Raw genomic sequence first — 14,534 nt, 5'->3', positions numbered from 1 at the left:
CTGTACACAGGGGTATAGCCAATAGGAAAGCCTTATCCAGACAGAGGTTGCTGGATAACGTCGGGAGCGGGTTAGTAACCGACAGATGAGCTCATTACCTGCACTAGGGCTAGACATGCATCATACTTGGTTGCGCATTCCCTTTGTTATGTTTGTGGTATGAATGTATGCTTTCCTTGTTTGTATTCCATTCTCTGCGCTTGTGATATTTTCTTGTATTCTTCTGTTTGTGTTCTGCTATCTGTTTTCTCTATCTTCTCTACTTATCTGTGTTTTCTAATTACTGCTTCCTTGTATTTTGCTAATAGTCTGCTAAACAACATAGAATTAATGAACATAACTAATAACTCTGACCCTACTAAGAACTCCCCAGTTCTTACCCCTTCTCTCTCCCTTCCCCCTTCAGATGGAAGTAAGAGTACCTTACCATAGTTCGCTGATGACCGTTCGTAAGAAGAGGATTCTGCTCTAGATAGTCTTCTGAGTCTAGGGTGAATATCGTTCTCTGATTATATGTAAATACTGTGAGACCAGCCAACGTCTGCACCCCTTCGTATGCGCACTTTAACCTAAATCCTGTGTATGAGATTCCTATTTTATGGATACTTCATGAGGTACCAGAGAGACGTCCTGTGGAAAAGTCTGATCATGCAGAGGAGTAGCAGATGATGTTCTATCTTTTGAAGACGTTCCACCTGACTTGAGTTGTGAAGACTTAGAATGTACTTTCCCTCGCTTTAGTAGTTTAGAGGGACTAGGTGAGTATAGAGTCTAGGCTAGCCTAGGTGCCAGCTTAGGGACCTCTTGAATAGGTCAGGACCTGGGATGTTGTATGTATGTATATGTATATAGTTATTATCTAGCTATACCTAAGGGTGTTCTAACTAAAGGTCTATACTCTAATAAAGGCTGGATAACTGAATGTTGCTAGCTACTTGTGATGTATTTAAGTGTGTTTGCTTATAACTGTTTTATTTGTTATCAGCTGTGAGTTGATTATGAATGATTCCGTCTATTAATCCAAATGTTTTCAAAAAAAAAAAAGTACCTCGCTAACTAACTACGCTACTAACAACGAATCGGGCTCATATAATAAATAATAGATAATATATAGGATGACAAATTGGTAGCACTTAGTTTCTGGTATGTGCTAGGCGTACTGAAAATTGGGTCGTTACAGTTCTAGTACGAAGTCATGCCCTGTTCTGTCCACTGGAGTTTCTAGTATCTCCTTCATACTACGCTCTTCATTATATTGTCCACATGGGGCTGTGGGAGGTCCTTGAATGTTCGAACGTCAAGAAGATAATTGACTTACTGCTTGCTCCAGTTGATGAAGGGTTGTTTGAAGTTGATCTATTGTTTCCTTGAGGCGAACCTCTGATTCTCAGGGTGATGGATTTGAACGTGGTACATGGGTAAGTGGTGGTGTTTGGGAGTAATTGGATTGGAGTTGGGGTAAATGAGGATCATATGGTGGTGAATGGTAAAAAGTAGCTTGTGGGTGTGGTGGTTCGAAGTTATGTTGAAAGGATGGCCTATAAGCACAGGGTGGGGCTTGTTGGTAACTACAAAGTTGTCCACCATGTCTATTGGCTTGGTATACATTGTAGAATGGTCTTTGTCCATGATATCATGGAGGGTGTTGTTGCCTGAAGGGTTGATCAGATCCTCTTGGCTCCATCCATCTTTGATTGCTCTGACCTTGATGCATGTTCCTGTTATAACTTTCACTCCTTTCAACAATATTAGAACCAAACTCAAAGCGAGAGGGGTGAGAATTCATAGTAGCTAATGTAAATAAAAGGAGAAAATAAAGACAAATAAACAAGTAAAAGAAAAATATTTACAATAACCAATAATAAGGCACACGATTGCAGTTCCCCGGCAACGGCGCCATTTTGAAGAGCTGAAGATTGATGGTTTAGAAGTTATAGTAAACTCTCGTTGCAAGTATAGTTACTAAACCAAGCAATCAACCTTTCTTACAAAAGTTTTGGTTGTCACAAGTAACAAACTCCTTAAAAATTGATAACCGAAGTATTTAAACCTTGGGTCGTCTTCTCAAGGAACTGCAGGGAAGTATGTTCTTATTATTGATTATGAAGATTATAAATTTGGGTTTTGAAGATGAGGAACAAGTAATTTAAATGGCAGGTAAAATAAATAAATAACTGTAAAATAAACTTTTGGCAAGGTATGAGAAATTGAAAGTCCTATCCTAGTTATCCTTATCAATGATGATGAAAATTGAATCTTAATTCCACTTAGTTAGCCTTTACTTAAAGCAAAGAAAGGTCAAGTGACTAATTAGTTTGATCTTCAAATCCTAGTTAATCCCTAAGAAAAGATTGGGATTATTGAAGTTCAATTCAATTAGCAAAGATAACAATTATCAATCATGTTGAGTTTGATAACTCCTGAGTTACTGATTTCTTAACCAAGACCAAAAGGGAAAAAGTAAATCTATTCGAATAAAAATGTCTTCAGATTGGAAGCAACAGTAACATAAATAAAAGAGAGAAATAATAAACTGAAATACCTCAGATAACATTAATTAAAAGAACAATCTGTAACATGGAAGAATTCATAAATTAAATTGAGAAAAAAAGTAATTAAAAAGGAATATTGAACCTGATAAAAAGAGATAATCTTGAAAGCAAAAGAAATCCTAATTCTAAATCCTAAAAGAGAGAGGAGAGAACCTCTCCCTCAAAACTACATCTAAATCATGAATAGTGAATAATTGGAGACTCTCCTTTGAATGGACGCATTCCCCCACTTCATAACCTCTGATATGTGCTTTTTGGACTTGGATCTGGGCCAAAAAGGACTTCAGAAATCGCTGGGAGCATTTTCTGTAATTTCTGGTGCGTGGCCTCTGTCTCGCGTCCGCGTGGGTCACGCGGTCGCATCATCTGGAGTTTTCCTTATCACACGGTCACTTCAGTCATGCGTCCGCGTCATATGCGTTTCGGTTAAGCCGCGCGATCGCGTCAATCACGCGGTCGCGTCACTGCCATTTCGCGTTGGCATGCGGCCGCGTCGTCCATGCGATCGCGTCACTGCGAGTTTCTCCAAAAACTCTATTTTGTGATTTCCTTCCATTTTTCTATGTTTCCTTTCCATCCTTTAAGTCATTCCTGCCTTAGAAGATCTGAAACTACTCAACACACAAATCACAGCATCGAATGGAAATAAAGGGTAATTAAAATAACTATTTTTAAATCATAGGAAACATGTTTTTCACATACATCACATAATAAGGAAGGGAAAGTAAAACCATGCAATAAACATGAATAAGTGAGTGAAGGATTGAATAAATCACTTAAATTGAGCACAAAATATATCATAAGATATGGGTTTATCATACATCATTTACTTATCTCTGTAAACCCTAGTAACTAGTTTAGTATAAATAGGACTTTTTACTATGGTATTTACATCTTTGTGCATATTTTATGTTCAGAGATCACGTTTGGGGAGGCTGGCCATTAGGCCATGCCTAGACCTTGTTCTTATGTATTTTCAACGTGGAGTTTCTACACACCATAGATTAAGGTGTGGAGCTCTGCTGTTCCTCATGAATTAATGCAAAGTACTATTGTTTTTCTATTCAATTCAAGCTTATTCTTATTCTAAGATATTCATTCGCACCCAAGAACATGATGAATGTGATGATTATGTGACACTCATCACCATTCTCACCTATGAACGCGTGCCTGACAACCACTTCCATTCTACATGAAAACAAGCTTGAATGCGTATCTCTTAGCCTCCATTCAGAAAGAGCAGAGTCTTCGTGGTATAAGCTAGAATTATTGGCGGCCATTCCTGAGATTTGGAAAGTCTAAACCTTGTCTGTGGTATTCTGAGTAGGATCTGGAAAGGGATGACTGTGATGAGCTTCAAACTCGCTAGTGTTGGGCGTAGTGACAGACGCAAAAGGATCAATGGATCCTATTCCAACATGGTCGAGAACCGACAGATGATTAGCCGTGCGGTGACAGCGCTATTAGACCATTTTCACTGAGAGGACGGGAAGTAGCCATTGACAACGGTGATGCCCAACATACAGCTTGCCATGAAAAGAAATATGAATGATTGGATGAAAGCAGTAGGAAAGCAGAGGTTCAGAAGGAACAAAAGCAACTCCATACGCTTATCTGAAATTCTCACCAATAAATTACATAAGTATTTCTATCCTATTTTATATTTTAATTATATTTTAATTATCAAATCTCCATAACCATTTGAATCCGCCTGACTGAAATTTACAAGGTGACCATAGCTTGCTTCAAGCCGACAATCTCCGTGGGATCGACCCTTACTCGCGTAAGGTTTATTACTTGGACGACCCAGTGCACTTGCTGGTTAGTTGTGCGAAGTTGTGAAGAAGAGTGATATTACAATTGTGCGTACCAAGTTTTTGGCGCCATTGATGGGGAATGAACAATCACGATTTCGTGCACCAAGTTTTTGGCGCCGTTGCCGGGGATTGTTCGAGTTTGGACAACTGACGGTTCATCTTGTTGCTCAGATTAGGTAATTTTATTTTATTTTAATTTTAAGCTTTTTGTTTTCACTTTTATTTTTGCAAAAAAATTTCAAAAAAAAAATTTATTAAATTATTCTATGTTCTTCAGAATTTTTAAGAATGAATTCTAGAGTTTCATGAGATATGTTGAATCCTGGCTGGCTGTTAAGCCATGTCTAATCTTTTGGACCGAGGTTTCAACTATCCTGAGAAGAGCTTCTTTGTCTTTTTCAGCAATTTAGCTGTTGTATGTAATGTTCTACTGAAGCTTGGCTGGCCATTGGCCATGTCTAGTGTTTTGGACCGGAGCTTTCACTGAAAGTTTGGCTGGCTAGTAAGCCATGTCTAATTCCTAGACCGGAGTTTTAGACTAAAATTGCAAGATTCCTGAAATTCTCATTAAGAATTTTGAAATCCTTATTTTTATTTTTCAAAATAATTTTTGAAAAATACCAAAAAAATTTTTTTTAATAAAATCATAAAAACAAAAATTTGGTGTTTCTTGTTTGAGTCTAGTGTCAAGTTTTAAGTTTGGTGTCCATTGCATGTTTGTAATTTTTTCTTAATTTTCAAAAATTCATCATATGTTCTTCATGATCTTCAAGTTGTTCTTGATGATCTTCTTTGTTTTGATCTTTGCATTTTCTTGTTTCTCATATGCATTTTCAATTTGTTAGTGTCTCAACATTAAAAATTTTTAAGTTTGGTGTCTTGCATGTTTTTCTTTTCTTAAAAATTTTCAAAAACATGTTCTTGATGTTCATCTTGACATTCAAAGTGTTCTTGCATATTTTTCTTGTTTTGATTCATAATTTTTTATGTCTTATGTCCTTTTTGTGTTTTTCTCTCTCCTCATTAAAAATTCAAAAATAAAAAAATATCTTTCCCTTTTTCTCTCATAAATTTTTGAAAATTTGAGTTGACTCTCTCAAAACTTTTTAAAATTTAGTTGTTTCTTATGAGTCAAATCAAATTTTCAATTTAAAAATTCTATCTTTTTCAAATCTTTTTCAAAAGTCAAATCTTTTTCATTTTTTCTTTCATATTTTTGAAAATTTCAAATTGATTTTTTAAAAAAAAAAATCTTTTTCTTATTTTGTTTCATAATTTCAAAATCTTTACTAATAATTAATGTGATTGATTAAAAAATTTTAAAGATTGTTACTTACCTATTAAGAAAGGTTCAATCTTTAAATTTTAGAATCATATCTTTTAGTTTCTTGTTAGTCAAGTAATCAATTTCAATTTTCAAAATCAAATCTTTTTAATTTCCAATTCAAATCTTTTTCAAAATGATTTTCTATCATATCTTTTTCAATTTCAATCATATCTTTTTCAAAATCAATTTCAAAATCTTTTCTAACTTCTCACCCTTTCAAATTTNCTCTCTCTAATTTTCGAAAACTCCTATCTACTTTTTCAAAATTCTTTTTAATTAACTAATTATTTCAAATTTTAATTTTAATTTTATTTCTCTTTTTAATTTTCAAATTCTAATTAATATTTAAAATAAAAACAAAAATATTTTTTTCTTTTTAATTATTTTCTAATTCTTCCCCCTCTCATCTCTTTCTATTAATTTTCTTTTACTAACACCCCTCATCCACTCAAAAATTCAAACCCACTCTTCTTCTCTGTGTTCGAATTCTTATCTTCTCCTTCTTCTATTCTTCTCTTCTTATAGTCACATAAGGAATCTCTATACTGTGACATAGAGGATTCCATATTTTCTTTTTTGTTCTCTTCTTTTTTATATGAGCAGGAACAAGGATAAGAACATTCTTGTTGAAGCTGACCCTGAACCTGAAAGGACTCTGAAGAGGAAGCTAAGGGAAGCTAAGGCACAACTCTCTGGAGAGGACCTGACAGAAATTTTCGAAAAAGAAGGAGACATGGCCGAACCTAATAACAATGGTGGAGATGCAAGGAAGATTCTTGGTGACTTTATTGCACCCTCTTCCAACTTCTATGGAAGAAGCATCTCACTCCCTGCAATTGGAGCAAACAATTTTGAGCTTAAGCCTCAATTGGTTTCTCTAATGCAGTAGAATTGCAAGTTTCATGGACTTCCAATGGAAGATCCTCATCAGTTTTTAGCTGAATTCTTGTAAATCTGTGACACTGTCAAGACCAATGGAGTTGATCCCGAGTTCTACAGGGTTATGCTTTTCCCTTTTGCTGTAAGAGACAGAGCTAGAACATGGTTGAATTCACAACCTAAGGATAGCCTGAACTCTTGGGATAAGCTGGTCAGTGCTTTCCTGGCCAAATTCTTTCCACCTCAAAAGATAAGCAATCTTAGAGTGGAAATCCAAACCTTCAGATAGAAGGAAGGAGAATCCCTCTATGAAGCTTGGAAAAGATATAAACAACTAATAAAAAGGTGTCCTACTGACATGTTTCCAGAATGGAGCATCATATGTATATTCTATGATGGTACGTCTGAGTTGTCAAAAATGTCATTGGACCATTCTGCAGGAGGATCTCTTCACATGAAAATCCCTGCAGAAGCTCAGAAACTCATTGAAATAGTTGCAAATAACCAGTTTATGTACACCTCTGAGAGGAATCCTATGAACAATGGGATGCCTCAGAAGAAGGGAGTTTTTGAAATTGATACCCTGAATACCATATTAGCTCAGAACAAAATATTGACTCAGCAAGTCAATATAATTTCTCAGAGTCTGAATGGATTGCAAGCTGCATCCAACAGTACTAAAGAAGCATCTTCTGAAGAAGAAGCTTATGATCCTGAGAACCCTGCAATAGCGGAGGTGAATTACATCGGAGAACCCTGTGGAAACACCTATAATCCTTCATGGAGAAATCATCCAAATTTCTCATGGAAGGACCAACAGAAGCCTCAACAAGGCTTCAATAATAATGGTGGAAGAAATAGGTTTAGCAATAGCAAGCCTTTTCCATCATCTTCTCAGCAACAGACAGAGAATTCTGAACAGAGCCATTCTGGCCTGGCAACCATAGTCTTTGATCTATTCAAGACCACACTAAGTTTCATGAATGAAACAAGGTCCTCCGTTAGAAATTTGGAGGCAAAGGTGGGTCAGCTGAGTAAGAAGATTACTGAAACTCCTCCCAGTACTCTCCCAAGCAATACAGAAGAAAATCCCAAGAGAGAGTGCAAGGCCATAACCTTACTTGGTGTGGCCGAATGCCCAGAGGAGGAGGAGGACGTGAATCCTAGTGAGGAAGACCTCATGGGATGTCCTCTGGATAGAAAGGAGTTCCCCTTTGAGGAACCAAAGGAATCTGAGGCTCATACAGAGACCCTAGAGATTCCATTGAACCTCCTTCTGCCATTCATGAGCTCTGATGAATACTCTTCCTCTGAAGAGGATGAAGACATCACTGAAGAGCAAGTTGCTAAGTATCTAGGAGCAATTATGAAGTTGAATGCCAAGTTATTTGGTACTGAGACTTGGGAGGATGAACCCCCCTTGTTAACCAATGAACTGAATGCATTAATGAGGCAGACATTACCTCAGAAGAAACCGGATCCCGAAAAATTCTTCTTACCTTATACCATAGGCACCATGACCTTTGAGAAGGCTCTGTGTGACCTGGGGTCAGGGATAAACCTCATGCCACTCTCTGTAATGGAGAAACTGGGAATCTTTGACGTACAAGCTGCAAGAATCTCACTAAAGATGGCAGACAAATCCATGAAACAGGCTTATGGACTAGTAGAGGACGTGCTAGTGAAGGTTGAAAGCCTTTACATCCCTGCTGATTTCATAATCCTAGACACTGGGAAGGATGAGAATGAATCCATCATCCTTGGTAGACCCTTCCTGGCCACAGCAAAAGCAGCAATTGATGTTGACAGAGGAGAGTTGGTCCTTCAGTTGAATGAGGACTACCTTGTATTCAGAACTCAAGGTTCTCCTTCTATAACCATGGAGAAGAAGCATGAAAAGCTTCTCTCAGTACAGAGTTAAACAAAACCCCCACATTCAAACTCTAAGTTTGGTGTTGGGAGGCCACAACCAAACTCTATGTTTGGTGTTGGGAGGCCACAACCAAACTCTAAGTTTGGTGTTGAGAGGCCCCAACATTGCTCTGATTTTCTGTGAGGCTCTATGAGAGCTCACTGTCAAGCTATTGACATTAAAGAACCGCTTGTTGGGAGGCAACCCAATATTATTTAATTATATCTATTTATTTTCCATTGCTATTCTATGTTTTCTTTAGGTTGATGATCATGTGAAGTCACAAAAACAATTGAAAAATAAAAAATAAAATGAAAAACAGCATTGAAAATAGTGCACCCTTGGAGGAAGATCTTATTGGCATTTAAACGCCAGTAAGAAGCATCAAATTGGCGTTTAACACCAGAAAGAAACATCAAGCTGGCGTTAAACGCCAGAAACAAGCACCAGACTGGCGTTTAACGCCAGAATAGAGCATGAAATTGGCGTTTAACACCAAGAATGGGAGAAAAGCTGGCGTTAAATGCCAGAAACAAGCAGCAAGCTGGCGTTTAACGCTAGACATGCATTCTAAGGGCATTTAGCATGCCTAAATGGAACAGGGATGCTAAGTCCTTGACCCCTCTGGATCTGTGGAGCCACAGGATCCCCACCTACCCCTCCTCTTCTTCTCTCCTCTTCACACATTTTCATAACACTCTTCCCCAAATACCATTCACCAATCACCTCCATACCTCTTCCCCATAAACCCCACCTACCTCCAAAATTCAAATTCTTTTCCCTCCCAAACCCAACCCTAATAGCCGAAACCTACCCTTCCCCCCACCCCTATATAAACCCCTCAACACTACATCCACCACTTCTCCCCCTTGGCCGAATACACCTTCTCCCTCCATCTCCTCCATTTTCTTCTTCTTCTACTACTTTCTTTCTTATTTTGCTCGAGGACGAGCAAATATTCTAAGTTTGGTATGGTAAAAGCATTGCTTTTTGTTTTTCCATAACCATTTATGGCACCTAAGGCCAGAGAAACCTCTAGAAAGAGGAAAAGGAAGGCAAAAGCTTCCACCTCTGAGTCATGGGAGATGGAGAGATTCATCTCAAAAGTCCATCAAGACCACTTCTATGAAGTTGTGGCCAAGTTATCTGTACCCTATGCAATTCAGCTAGAATTGTCATAGAGGGAGACATCCTCATTGAAGAGGACAAGCCCATCACTAAAAAGAGGATGGACCAAACAAGAGAGCCCACTCATGGACCTCAACAAGAGCATGAGGAAATTCCTCATCATGAAATTCCTGAGATGCCTCAAAGGATGCACTTTCCTCCACAAAACTATTGGGAGAAAATTAACACCTCCCTAGGAGAATTAAGTTCCAACATGGGACAACTAAGGGTGGAGCACCAAGAGCATTCCATCCTCCTCCATGAAATTAGAGAAGATCAAAGAGCTATGAGGGAGGAGCAACAAAGACAAGGAAGAGATATAGAGGAGCTCAAGAACACCATTGGTTCTTCAAGATGAAGAAGACGCCACCCTCACTAAGGTGGACCCGTTCCTTAATCTCATTGTTCTTATTTTTCCGTTTTTCGTTTACTATGCTCTATGTTTATTTGTGTTTATGTCTTTATTACATGATCATTAGTATTTATGTGTCTATGTCTTAAAGCTATGAATGTCCTATGAATCCATCACCTTTCTTAAATGAAAAATGTTTTAATTACAAAAGAACAAGAAGTACATGAATTTCGAATTCATCCTTGAAATTAGTTTAATTATTTTGATGTGGTGACAATACTTTTTGTTTTCTGAATGAATGCTTGAACAGTGCATATGTCTTTTGAATTTGTTGTTTATGAATGTTAAAATTGTTGGCTCTTGAAGAATAATGAAAAAGGAGAAATGTTATTTGATAATCTGAAAAATCATAAAATTGATTCTTGAAGCAAGAAAAAGCAGTGAAAAACAAAGCTTGCAGAAAACAAAATGCGAAAAAAAAGAAAGAAAAAAAATTGGCGAAAAAAAATAATAATAAAGAAAAAAGAAAAAGCAAGCAGAAAAAGTCAATAGCCCTTAAAACCAAAAGGCAAGGGTAATAAAAAGGATCCAAGGCTTTGAGCATCAGTGGATAGGAGGGCCCAAAAGGAATAAAATCCTGTCCTAAGCGGCTAAACCAAGTTGTCCCTAACCATGTGCTTGTGGCGTGAAAGTGTCAAGTCAAAAGCTTGAGACTGAGCGGTTAAAGTCGTGATCCAAAGCAAAAAAAAGAGTGTGCTTAAGAACCCTGGACACCTCTAATTGGGGACTCCAGCAAAGCTGAGTCACAATCTGAAAAGGTTCACCCAGTTATGTGTCTGTGGCATTTATGTATCCGGTGGTAATACTGGAAAACAAAGTGCTTAGGGCCACGGCCAAGACTCATAAAGTAGCTGTGTTCAAGAATCAACATACTGAACTAGGAGAATCAATAACACTATCTAAATTCTGAGTTCCTATAGATGCTAATCATTCTGAACTTCAAGGGATAAAGTGAGATGCCAAAACTGTTCAGAGGTAAAAAGCTACTCGTCCCGCTCATTTAATTGGAGCTAAGTTTCATTGATATTTTGGAGTTTATAGTATATTTTCTTCTTTTTATCCTATTTGATTTTCAGTTGCTTGGGGACAAGCAACAATTTAAGTTTGGTGTTGTGATGAGCGGATAATTTATATGCTTTTTGACATTGTTTTTACATAGTTTTTAGTATGATTTAGTTAGTTTTTAGTATATTTTTATAATAAAAATCACATTTCTGGACTTTACTATGAGTTTGTGTGTTTTTCTGTGATTTCAAGTATTTTCTGGCTGAAATTGAGGGACTTGAGCAAAAATCTGATTCAGAGGCTGAAGAAGGACTGCATATGCTGTTGGATTCTGACCTCCCTATACTCGAAGTGGATTTTCTGGAGCTACAGAAACCCAATTGGTGCGCTCTCAATTGCGTTGGAAAGTAGACATCCGGGACATTCCAGTAATATATAATAGTCTATATTTTGCCCGAGTTTAGATGATGCAAACTGGCGTTTAACGCCAGCTTTCTGCCCTATTCTGGCGTTAAACGCCAAAAACAAGTTACAAAGCAGAGTTAAACGCCAGAAACAAGTTACAAACTGGTGTTTAACTCCAAGGAAATCCTCTACACGTGAAAGCTTCAATGCTCAGCCCAAGCACACACCAAGTGGGCCCGGAAGTGGATTTCTACATCATTTACTTATCTCTGTAAACCCTAGTAACTAGTTTAGTATAAATAGGACTTTTTACTATGGTATTTACATCTTTTTGAATATTTTTTGTTCAGAGATCACGGTTGGGGAGGCTGGCCATTCGGCCATGCCTAGACCTTGTTCTTATGTATTTTCAACGGTGGAGTTTCTACACACCCTAGATTAAGGTGTGGAGCTCTGCTGTTCCTCATTAATTAATGCAAAGTACTATTGTTTTTCTATTCAATTCAAGCTTGTTCTTATTCTAAGGTATTCATTCACACCCAAGAACATATTGAATGTGATGATTATGTGACACTCATCAACATTCTCACCTATGATCGCGTGCCTGACAACCACTTATGTTCTACATGAAAACAAGCTTGAATGCGTATCTCTTAGCCTCCATTCAGAAAGATCGGAGTCTTCATGGTATAAGCTAGAAATATTGGCGGCCATTCCTGAGATTCGAAAAGTCTAAACCTTGTCTGTGGTATTTCGAGTAGGATCTGGGAAAGGATGAATGTGACGAGCTTCAAACTCGCGAGTGTTGGGCGTAGTGACAGACGCAAAAGGATCAATGGATCCTATTCCGACATGATCGAGAATCGACAGATGATTAGCCGTGCGGTGACAGCGCATTTAGACCATTTTCACTGAGAGGACGGGAAGTAGCCATTGACAACGGTGATGCCCAACATACAGCTTTCCATGGAAAGGAATATGAGTGATTGGATGAAAGCAGTCGGAAAGCAGAGGTTTAGAAGGAACAAAAGCAACCCATACGCTTATTTGAAATTCTCACCAATGAATTGCATAAGTATTTCTATCCTATTTTATATTTTAATTATATTTTAATTATCAAATCTCCATAACCATTTGAATCCGCCTGACTGAGATTTACAAGGTGACCATAGCTTGCTTCAAGCCGACAATCTCCGTGGGATCGACCCTTACTCACGTAAGGTTTATTACTTGGACGACCCAGTGCACTTGCTAGTTAGTTGTGCGAAGTTGTGAAGAAGAGTGATATTACAATTGTGCGTACCAAGTTTTTGGCGCCGTTGATGGGGAATGAACAATCACGATTTTGTGCACCACTTATTTATTTATTACGAAAAATAAAGGTTAATAAATTAAAAGGAATTGAAAATTCAATTATGAATATCAAAAAAGAAAAGAGAGAAATAGAAGAAGAAATTTTCGAAAATTAGAAGAAAGAAGAATTAGTTAGGAAGTTTTGAAAAAGAAGAGAGAGAAGGTAAGTAATTAATTAGGAAAGATTTGAAAACAAGATAAGATATAAGATTAGAAAAGATTTAAATTAAAAATTTGAAATTTGAATTTAAAATTTAAAATTTTGAAATTTTGAAATTTTGAATTTTGAATTTTGAAAAAGTCAACAAGATAAGATAAATGTTTGAAAAAGATCTGGTTTTTTGAAAATGTTTGAATTTTGAAATTTGAAATTTGAAATTTACATTTTGAATTTTGAAATTAAATTTTAAATTTTGAAATAAGATAAGATAAAAATTTTGAATTTTAAAGAAAGATACAAAGATAATATAAGATTTTAAAAAAGATAAGACTTTTGAAAAGATTTGAATTTTGAAATTTAAAACTAAGATAAGATAAGATAAAAATTATAAAATTAAAATCTGAACTTTTAATGAAATTTTCAAAAATTAATTAAAATAAAAATATAAATGATACTTTTTATTTTTGAATTTAATGAGGAAAGAGAAAAACAACAAAAAGACACTAAACTTAAAATTTTTAGATCTAAAGGGACCTAGTGTGCAAAAATTCAAAGGAAAACACAAAGAGACACCAAACTTAAAAATTTTATGATCAAAATAAAAAGAAAAATAAAAACACTTTGAAGATCAAGAAGAACACCAAGAACAAAACTCAAAAAATTCAAAGAACACAAGAACATGCAAAAGACACCAAACTTAAAATTTTTGAAAAACAAACACACAATTTTCGAAAATTTAAAGAAAAGACACAAGAAGACACCAAACTTAAAGATTGACACAAAAATCAAACAAAAGAAAATATTTTTGAAAATTTTTTGAAAGAAAGACTCAAAGAATTCGAAAATTTCAACAAGAACAAAAACAAAAGGCTCAAACCAGAAACAAAGATGAAACAAAGAAAAAAATATTTTTTTGAAATAGTTTTTTTTTATTTTTTTCGAAAATAAAAATAAAAGACTCAAACAAAATTAAAGACAATACCTAATCTAAGGAACAAGATAATTTGCCAATTGTCTAAACTCGAACAATCCCCGACAACAGCACTAAAAACTTGGTGTGCAAATTGCCTCGCTTCGTACAGCTGAACCAGCAAGTGCACTGGGTCGTCCAAGTAAAACCTAAGCGAGTCAGGGTCGATCCCACTAGGATTGTGATTTGAAGCAAGCTTTGGTTATCCTGCAGATCTTAGTCAGGCGGATAGAAGAGTTGTTGGTTTGAATTTGGTTAAAAGCATAAAAGGAATGAAAATGGAATTACAAGGTTTGATTATAAGCAGTGATAAGAAGATGGTTAAGGCTTGGATATGCTTTGTCCTTTTGGATTAACTCTGGTATTACTATCTCTTCAATTGTAAATGATTTTTTCTATGGCAGGCTGTATTTGATCAACGCTGTACGGCCGCGGTCGCCAATCTCTTCCAGATCTGAACCCCAGGATTAGTACGGATCCATTCTGATTGAGGGTGAAGCTTTTGCAGTCCATTCTCCTTAATGATCCTACTCAAAACGCCACAGACAAGGTCGAATCTTCTGGATCAGAGAATG

Source organism: Arachis ipaensis, chromosome B02 (genome assembly GCF_000816755.2).
Source record: "Arachis ipaensis cultivar K30076 chromosome B02, Araip1.1, whole genome shotgun sequence".
Classification (NCBI taxonomy): domain Eukaryota; kingdom Viridiplantae; phylum Streptophyta; class Magnoliopsida; order Fabales; family Fabaceae; genus Arachis; species Arachis ipaensis.
Note: the sequence above shows the minus strand (reverse complement) of the source record.